We start from the raw sequence: 10,456 nt of genomic DNA on the forward strand, positions 1-10,456 counted from the left end.
CGATTAATGTGTGTACAGTAATCCCTCGCTATATCGCGCTTCGACTTTTGCGGCTTCACTCTATCGCGGATTTTATATGAAAGCATAACTAAATATATAACGCGGATTTTTCGCTGCTTCGCGGGTTCTGCGGACAATGTGTCTTTTTACTTCCTGTACATGCTTACTCAGTTGGTTTGCCCAGTTGATTTCATACAAGGGACGCTATTGGCGGATGACTGAGAAGCTAACCAATCAGAGCACGCAGTTAAGTTCTCCTGACTGAGAAGCTAACCATTCAGAGCACGCAGTTAAGTTCCTGCCTGCTGAATGCAGTGTTAACCAGGAAGTCTCGTCTCGCTCATTCAGCATCAACGTGTTTCGCTGTGTAAAGAGTTATGCTCTTTTGTGTTTATCTTTGTGCATAGTCAAGCCCTTCATTATGGCTCCAAAACGATCTGCTACTGCTTCAGGGGCCGTGCCCAAGCGCAAACGGAAGATGTTAACGATTGCCGAAAAGGTAAATGTTTTGGATTTGATGAAGGCTACGATTCTTTTTATTTAAAAAGTAGGAAAGGAATATAAGATCTACGGCCGCAGTGTCCTTTTAACCGAGTTGTAAGTGGATGTAATAAGGCAGTAGTCTGGATGGAATCTGCTTTAGGGATTTGGATTGTAGACTGCCAGAAGAAGAACAACGGCAGTGCTACACAATCGCCTGAAGTGGCTCCTTTAAGGGCTGTAACGCTCTCCTTTGTTGTGCAGTAAAATAAAACTCATTGTTATCGGACAAGTCATCGTGTCATTGTTGGTGAGTAACCATAATTAATTTTCTACTTACAGTACTTAGTACATGTACGTACTGTAGCGACCCGTGGAGGAGTCTTTTAAGATTTCGAGCGAACTCTGCCGTGCACCTCTCCGGCTGTCGGCTAGCGGCTTGCCAGCGCCATGCACGCAACTGCACCCAGCTCTTTAAGAAAGAGAACACTCGTGCCCCATACACCGCACGACTCGAAAGTGTCTCGGTAGTTTGCTTAGATAAAATCTTAGCAATAAAACAGCTCTGTCCTGTTGTATCTTTTTATTACAGAAGATAGTCAGAAACAAAAGCTCAACATTATTGCTCGCCATTGCCAAGGTCACGCACAGAGACACATTTCAATAAATTGGTACTTTTACAAAATAAATAACCCCGGACGGCGATGTCCCAAACCCACCCAACCAATTAAATACAAACACACCATTATTTACAACACAAATGACAATACGTAAATGTCGACATACAATAAGCTTTTTATAAATTACCCATAAATTCCCCACAAACTATTTACATAAATTACCCATGAGGCGTCACTCCGCCAGCGCTTGCTGCCGGGTTGTTACACAGCCCCCTCCTAAGAGGGTTAGTGTCCCCACAACCCTACTCATCACAGATAAAATCACGTAAATGTCCTGGCCGTCGACGGATACGCTTTGTCCTGCCGGAGGTGCCATCACTGTGTCGGGCTCAGTCCTGTCAATGTCTGACTCGGTGCCGGGGTGGAGGTTGGAGAACCGCTTGTATTTTCGAGTTGTTGTTGTTCTGGGGCCAGTGGGTGGTATGGTGCTAAACGGTCCTTGTGCAGCACCACCCGCCTGCCTCGCCCAGGCATTCGACTCGAAAACTACCTCCGATATTTTGTCCAATATTTCTCCCGGTCCTTGCCAATGGTGGGCTAGTTTTGGGGACAATCCCGCTTCCGCTTGGGCAAAATACCCACACTTTGTCCCCTGGCTTCAGCGCCGGGCCATGAGCCCGTGAGTCGTAAGCCCGCTTTTGGCGCTCCAGCTCCCTCCAGGGCCTCCCTGGCCAGTCGATGAACGGTGTCCAGCCGCTCTTTTAGCCGCCTAAAATAATCCATTTCGGGCCCACCAATAATCTCAGGCTCAGGGGTGAGCCAAACACTAATTCCACCGGCGCGTAGTTCCCTTCCAAACATCAGCCCCGCTGGCGTGCATTGGCTCGACTCCTGCACTGCTGTCCGATATGCCCATAGGACCAAAGGCAAATGTTGGTCCCAGTCCCGCTGGTGTTGACTGGTCAGAATTGCCAGTTGAGTGGCCAGGGTGCATTAAATCGCCGACCAATCCATCACTTTGTGGGTGAAGGGGTGGTCCGGTCTTTTCACCCCAGTCGCTGACACACCTCCCTGAACAAACGGCTCTCAAAGTTCCGCCCTGATCGCTGTGGAGCTCGTCCGAACTCCAAATCGAGTGAACATTTCATCCACGAGTTTTGGGCAGCTGTGGGGCACTCTGATCCGAACTGCATACGCCTCTGGCCATTTGGTAAAGTAGTCCATTGCTACCAAAACGTAGCGATTTCCGCTTCCGCTACAGGAAAAGGACCCAGTATGTCCACGCCAATTCTCTCCATGGGTGCCCGACCAGGTATCGCTGCAATGGCGCGTGAGAACGTTGACCAGGTCCTTTTGTGCAGTGCAGACGCCACAGCAGTGGACGTGTAGCTCTGCGCCTTGCCGACACCCGGCCAATAAAACCGCTGCCGTAGTCGACGCACTGTCTTAGCGCTCCCGTAATGTCCGGATCCAGCCGCCCGTGGACCCATCGGAGGACCTCGCGCGCAAAGCCTGGGGAACCAGTAGTTGTAGCCGGTCAATTCCTCCCCGGTGCGTGCCACCGCCTGTAGATTACGCCATCGCAACTCCAAGTTGCCCAACTGAGAGTGGAGTATTTTGAGTTCAGGCCCCTGTGACGACACGGTTTGCCAGTCGGGACGTTCTTGTGTCTCCAACCAGCCCTTTACCTTTCTAGTGCTTGATCGCTCGCCTGTAACTGCCTCAATTGGTCAATAGTGTACGGCTCCCCTACTCCAACAGTGTCATCTATCCTGCGGATGCGGACGATGGCCCCAGCCCCTTCTTCCTGTCGGCGGCAATATCGACATTCATTGCTGAGGCATGGACGCCTGGAGAGGGCATCAGCGTTGGCATGCTGCCGCCCGGTCGGTGCTGTATCTCAAAGTCATATTCTTGTAGAATCTCCATCCACCTTGCCACCTGGCCCTCTGGTTGCCTGAAATTCAACATCCAGGTGAGGCTAGCATGGTCAGTCCGCAGTGTGAACCTAGTGCCCAATAGGTAGGGCCGAAAGTGCCGCATCGCTAGGATCACTGCCAACAGTTCCCGCCGAGTGACACAGTAATTCCTCTCCGTCGACTGAGGCTGCAGCTGTAATAAGCTATCACTCTTTCTCCAGCCTCCCCTTCTGTGAGAGCACGGCCCCAATCCCCACATTGCTAGCGCCAGTGTCCACCACAAAAGGTTGGGTGGGGTCAGGGTACGCCAGGACAGGCGCGCTGACGAGGGCAGCCTTTAACTGTTGGAAGGCGGCTGTGCAGTCCTCCGCCCACCCAAACTGTTGGCCCTTACTCGCTAGTCGGTGCAAAGGGCTGGCAATGGTCGCAAAGTTTTTACGAATCTTCGTAGTAGGAGGCTAAACCCAAAAGCTCCGCAGTTCAGTGATATTGGCTGGTGGGGCCAGTTGCTCACGGCAGTCACCTTCGCTGGGTCTGTAGCCACCCCACTCGCTGATTACGTGCCCTAGAAACTGAGTCTGTCGGGCAGAAGATTGCATTTCTCAGGGTTTAACCGCAACCCGGCGCTACTAATGGCGGTCAGGACCTCCCTTAAATTGTGCACCGCCTGGTCAAAGTCTCTGACATGAATCAGCAGGTCATCTAAATAGACCACACAACGGGTTCGGGGAATGTCTTTAGGACCCGCTCCATTAGTCTTTCAAACGTGGCGGCGATTACAAAGTCCAAACGGCATTACCTTAAACTGCCACAGCCCTTGTCCGATGGTGAATGCAGTTTTGGGTCGGTCCTCTGCTGCCAGTTCTACCTGCCAATATCCACTGCGCAAGTCCAAAGTGCTGAACCAACGGGATCCAGCCACATAGTCCAATGCATCATCGATGCGAGGCAATGGGTAAGAGTCTTTTCGAGTGACTGCATTTAATTTACGAAAGTCCACACAAGGCGCCAACCCCGCTTTCTTCCGCACCATGACCATGGGTGCGCCCAGGGACTGTCCAAGGCTCAATGATGTCGTTGGTTACCATCTCGCGAATCAATTCTTCGCAGCTTGGCGCTTTGCAAGAGGCAATCTGTGGGGCGAACCGAATGGGGCGGCGTGGCCAGTGTCAATGTGGTGTTTGACTAACGAGGTTCTGGTGCAGTCCTCTTCTCGAGCCGCAAAATGTCCACAAAGTCGCTCAATACTTTCTGGAGTTGCTCCTGCTGTGGCGTGCTCAGCTGTTCACCACTTCGATGGCCCAATTCCTCCACAGCAGCAACCGCCTCAGTGGATGGGTGGTCGTGTGAGGAAAACCGTTGGGGAGCACTGGTCTGAGCTGCAATACTCTCCTGGGGTCCTCTTCAGTCCCTGCATCTTCCGAACAACGGTCGGGAGCCGGTGAGCCGTGGTGTCCAGGCAAATCCAAGCTAACAGCCCTTCCAGGATGATTCCAGCCCGATTGGAGCGACACAGTCTCATTACCTACGCAGAGGATGGCCCTGGACACATCAACACATGCTCCCCAGTGGGCCAGCAAGTCTAACCCAATTATGCATTTGTCTTTAATGTCCGCGAGCCAGAATTCGTGGCTGGTCTGGCTCGTCCCTACTACTACAGTCAATAGTTTCTTTCCGGCATTTTTGTCCGCTCACCCGTAACGCGCGCAGTTCGATGTTAGAAGGAGTCCAGTCTTTGGAAGAGGACCAGCTGTTTCGGCAACACTCCTCTCTGTAATAGACAAATAGTGGACCCCGTGTCCACTAAGGCACTGCATGGCCGTCCGCCTATAATGCAGTCTAGGTATAGTCCACCTGAAAACCCACAGCCCCACTTTAGGGCAGTCATTGCGGAGGGATGCTGAAAATTGGAGCGAGGGTCCCTCACGGCCTCACTCCAAGTCGCTTCCAAGGTGATGTTGTACGAGGCAGGGGACTTGGAGCAGGGCAGTCCCTGGCAAAATGCCCTGGTTCTCCGTGATCGGAAACAGCGGTCCGATCTTTGTCTCTGTCGGGGAATTGATGATGGCTGGGCGCGACTGACCTCCACACCCTCAGGCTGGTCCCTTTCTACCACTCGCTCAACTGCTCTCGATAGCCGGCTTGGGCGTGATGATTGACGTGCCGGAGACCCAAACTGTAGTACCTCTTCAGCCCGTTCAGCCTCCCGTAGTGCCTCGCTCAAATGTCTGGGCGACGACAGACAGACATGCTGACGAAGACGCTCTGGTGCAAGGCCCCGCAGGAAAGCATGAAGACTGAGTTCTTCCCTTGCTGCTGTCGAGAAAGTAGGGTAACCTTTCCGCATAGACCCTGATGTCAGCTGCAAATGCTCCCACACTCTCACCTTCACGCCGATGTCGGTTTGTCAGCTCCTCCCTGCTGTGTTCCGCTGAGGTTCTCTGTCCAAAACGACGGGTGAGAGCATCGGTGAGGGCCTGAAGATCACGACACTCCTCAGGCGGCAGGTCGATGAGTACCTGAAGTGCGGGACCCTCCAAGGCAAGGGCCAAGTGTGTTGCAGCTTCCTCGCAGCTCCAACCATTGTGAAGAGCAGCCAGATCCACTTGTGCAAGGTATGGCTCCAGGGCGCCAACCCCCTGTATCGTGGCAGCTTAGCGGGTGACCGTGTGGGGAGGACCGCCGACTGGTGATTTGGGGTGTCGTGCGGCAGCTACAGGTTCATTCCGCCGCGCCTAGAAGATCGCAACACTGTCCGGGAATACTGGCACCCTCAGGCCAGTTTGTCCTTTTCTCCGTGCAGTTCTGCTGATCAGGCGCTCCAACATAACGCTATTTTCCGAGATGGCACGCTCTATTTCTTCAAGACTCTGTTCCATGACGGCGTCTTCTAAACAGCCTGGTCTCCCACTTCTGACACCAATGTAGCGACCCGTGGAGGAGTCTTTAAGATTTCGAGCGAACTCTGCGTGCACCTCTCCGGCTGTCGGCTAGCGGCTTGCCAGCGCCATGCACGCAACTGCACCCAGCTCTTTAAGAAAGAGAACACTCGTGCCCCATACACCGCACGACTCGAAAGTGTCTCGGTAGTTTGCTTAGATAAAATCTTAGCAATAAAACAGCTCTGTCCTGTTGTATCTTTTATTACAGAAGATAGTCAGAAACAAAAGCTCAACATTATTGCTCGCCATTGCCAAGGTCACGCACAGAGACACATTTCAATAAATTGGTACTTTTTACAAAATAAATAACCCCCGGACGGCGATGTCCCAAACCCACCCAACCAATTAAATACAAACACACCATTATTTACAACACAAATGACAATACGTAAATTCGACATACAATAAGCTTTTTATAAATTACCCATAAATTCCCCACAAACTATTTACATAAATTACCATGAGCGCCACTCCGCCAGCGCTTGCTGCCGGGTTGTTACACTACCGTGGATTTTCGATCCGCGATCGAGGAGGAATTACTGTATTGGAAATGCACATATATGATATCCATCCATCCATTATCCAACCCGCTATATCGTAACTACAGGGTCACGGGGGTCTGCTGGAGCCAATCCCAGCCAACACAGGGCACAAGGCAGGAAACAATCCCTGGTCAAAGCGCCAGCCCACCGCAGACATATCAGATATGCAAACACAAATAGCAAGAAATGCCAAAATGGTAATTGGACTGTTTGCTTTTATATAATGTTATACTATTCAAAATTGTAATGGCTATTATTTGGCTGTTGGTACCTTACGATTGGCTGGTATGTCTTAGGTATAAAAATAAAGTGTGCAGTCAATTTATCTTCACCATTTATAAATGGGTTTAAATTAGTGCTAACAAAAGTCGTTCAAACTAGAAGTGCAAAAAATAAAAACAAAAACAAATATATATAGGGCGTCACAGCGGCACAGTGGGTAGTGCTGCTGCCTCGCAGTTAGGAGACTCGGGTTCGCGTTCCACTTCCTTCCTGTGTGTAGTTTGCATGTTCTCCCCGTGTTTGCGTGGGTTTCCTCTAGGTACTCCTGTTTCCTCCAACAGTCCAAAGACATGCAGATAAGGTGCATTGACAATCCTAAAGTGTCCCTAGTGTGTGCTTGATTTGTGTGTGTGTGTGTGTGTGTGCCCTGCAGTGGGCTGGTGCCCTGCCCAGGGATTTGTCCCAGCAGACCCCTGTGACCCTGTGTTAGGATATAGCAGGTGGGATGATGGCTGACTGACTGACAAATACATATATATTTTAAATGACTGTATTTAATACTAATACAAATAACATTAGGTCCATTCTGACATTTGCTCAGGCGTGACGGGCGGCCAGGATCCATGCCTGGCTGGGATGCCCATTTGACACTAGCCATGGGATTCACGCTACGTCCCCCGGAACACTTGGTTGCATCAGAGCCACAATTTTAGGACACCGGCGCACATTCCTATTGGTCTCCGTGGCCACCGCCAGGGGGAGGACCTGCACGGCCTAATGAGCCCGTCTGGGCGGGAGTGCAGCCACACCCAGAAGTGCAGCCAGAAGTAGGTCAACGACCACCAGCAGCACTTCCGGGTGGGCTATAAAAGGAGCCAACATTTACCAGTCTGGGCTCCAGAGTTCGGAGGAGGAGGAGAACGACGACGACGACGATGATGATGATGATGACGACATAGCTGCCTGGGAGGAGTGCAGGAAGAGGAGTGATTTTTGGTGTTTTCGTTTGTGTGTTTTGGGGACTGTGTTGGGCCTGTGGGACACGGGGAAGACGTGCCCCATGGCTGAAGGAAAAAAAAAATCTTTTTGTTCTATTTTACGTGTGCTGCCGGTGTGAGTCTGTGTCGGGTCGACGCCTGTCCCACACAGGGTAACAGCTTTATAAGGGAAAGGGGAGAGGAAAAAAATCAGGGCTTGGTTTTGATTGGGGGGGATATTCAAAAGAGAAGAGTCAGTTTCACTAGAGAGCAAAATAAGAAAACCAAAGGACTATTCAAATAATGTTTCATCAATTGAACAAACAATCAAAAAAGCAAATTTGAATTGAGCAAACGTTTTTCCTTTGAAAAAGCAAAGAGCCGATGCTGAACAAACCACAAACTGACCTAACATGGATACTCAAGTTTGCAACAACAGAAACACAAAATGGGGCCGGGGAGGCCTTAGCCATGTGCAAACTGTGCACCTGCACAGGGTCGCCAAATCCCAGGGGCCGCCATGCCAATATATATTAAATATTAAACAGAAAGAGAAAATAACGACATAGCTGACAGCTGAAGCGAAGCTAGTGCAAGTGGGCGAGTCGTCTTACAAGTTGATGTTTCACCTAGTTTTAATAAAGTATTAGTGTTCGTGCAATAGTCATAGTGAATATCTGTTTGGATAGGGGACACAAGACATTCGCATACCCATTCTAAGTAAAATAAAGAGATTTCGAGTACACGAATCTGGTTATTCATTAAAGAGAAAGGCGGCTCAGGAGGCTTTCATTGCGTTCCAGGAAGGAGCAATCCTGAACTTTATCATAAGTTAAACGCTTATGTCATGAGCACGAGGCAGCTATGCAGTGTCGCAATGGATGTGGCCATCCGCCATGCATAAGATACCATATTGACATTGGCAGGCGAAGGGGCCACCGATTCTTTCTCTGCCCTGGGCCGCCACAAGCCTAGAACTGCCCCTGATGGGGCAGATTATATAATGTCAACAAAAACCTAAAATAACAACCAAAACACAATTACTTCATTACTGACAGCACTGGGATGACCAGAACAAACTCCAACTGTATAGTGCCCACCTTGGGTGTTGTGAACATCCCCATATCTGTCCCTTACCTCTCCTGTGAGGGAATTCAAGACTAAGAGAGAGATAGACCACTCTTGATTAAGAAATTTCATTTCCTAGCCACTGCAGAGCAAAGATGGTAGTCTAACTTTATATACAGTCAATATTTTTCAGCCTCCTGCATGAGTTACATTTCATGCTCCTAGAGGCTGTTTCCATTGCTAAGGTCAAGAATGCCTGGGTCAGTCACACTCTTGCCTTTCACCTGACTGGTGTTTGCCTCTGACCCTCACCCTTTGACCTGTGGGTGGTGAGCTCACATGACACCCCACAGTTTTCAGACCAAGCCTGATTGGGTCACTTGGCCACAAAATTCTCATTGGCATCATTCTTGAGGTCGACTTATGGATTTTACTTCTTCATAAGTTATGAGTTTGTGACCAAATTAATATCTTTAGGCAATCCTAAGGTTGGGCACTTACAACTTTTCAGTGTCAAAATTAATTTGTTTTTACCTTTAATTGAAATAATAGAACATGATTATTCTGGAATTAAGTGCAAAGGTTCCAACTTAAGGACCCTAATTCTGTATTCTTCTTCTTATTATTTGTTAGGCGCCTTGACCTAAAGTGAACTACAAGATTACGATAAATTGCAGTTATTTCCATATACAGTGATCCCTCGCTATATCGAGCGCCGACTTTCGCGGCTTCACTCCATTGCGGATTTTAAATGTAAGCATATCTAAATATACTGTATATCACGGATTTTTTGCTGGTTCGTGGATTTCTGTGGACAATGGGTCTTTTAATTTATGGTACATGCTTCCTCAGTTGCTTTACCCAGTTGATTTCATACAAGGGACGCTATTGCAAGATGGCTGAGAAGCTACCCAAAAAGAGTATGTATTACATATTAAATAAAACTCCTCAATGATATACGATATGCTTCCCGTGCGGTGCTTCGCATACTTGAAAGCCCGAACAGCACATATTGATTTTTGATTGTTTGCTTTTCTCTGTCTCTCTCACTCTTTCTGACATTCTCTACTCCTGACGGAGGGGGTGTGAGCAGAGGACCTGTTCGCACACTGGCCTAGAGGATACGAACGCTCTGCTAAAAAATGCTGAAAGACTACCTTCACATTGCTCCCTTCCTTGCAGCTGCTTTTTCCGGTGGTGCTTCGCATACTTAAAATCCCGATAAGCCCTATTGATTTTTGATTGTTTGCTTTTCTCTCTCTCTGGTTCTCTCTCTCTCTCTGACATTCTCTGCTCCTGATGCACACTTCTTTGAAGAGGAAGATATGTTTGCATTCTTTTAATTGTGAGATGGAACTGTCATCTCTGTCTTGTCATGGAGCACAGTTTAAACTTTTGACTAAAGGGTGTTATTTCATGTCTAGAGGGCTCTAATAATGTTAAAACACATATGCTCTAACTGCGAAAATATTCGATATTCGCGGAAATTCATTTATCGCGGCAGAGTCTGGAACGGCTTAACCGTGATAAACGAGGGTTGACTGTATATATTTTTGGTTCGCACATTAAGTGTCTTGCTCAGGGTAACGTAATGTATTCATGTGGTTTACAGCCCAAAGCTCCAGCCATAGTGAAAAAGCGTCAATATGAGGACACCAGGTCAAAGGAGACCTGATAATCTGGGTG

Source organism: Polypterus senegalus, chromosome 3 (assembly GCF_016835505.1).
Source record: "Polypterus senegalus isolate Bchr_013 chromosome 3, ASM1683550v1, whole genome shotgun sequence".
NCBI classification, from domain to species: domain Eukaryota; kingdom Metazoa; phylum Chordata; class Cladistia; order Polypteriformes; family Polypteridae; genus Polypterus; species Polypterus senegalus.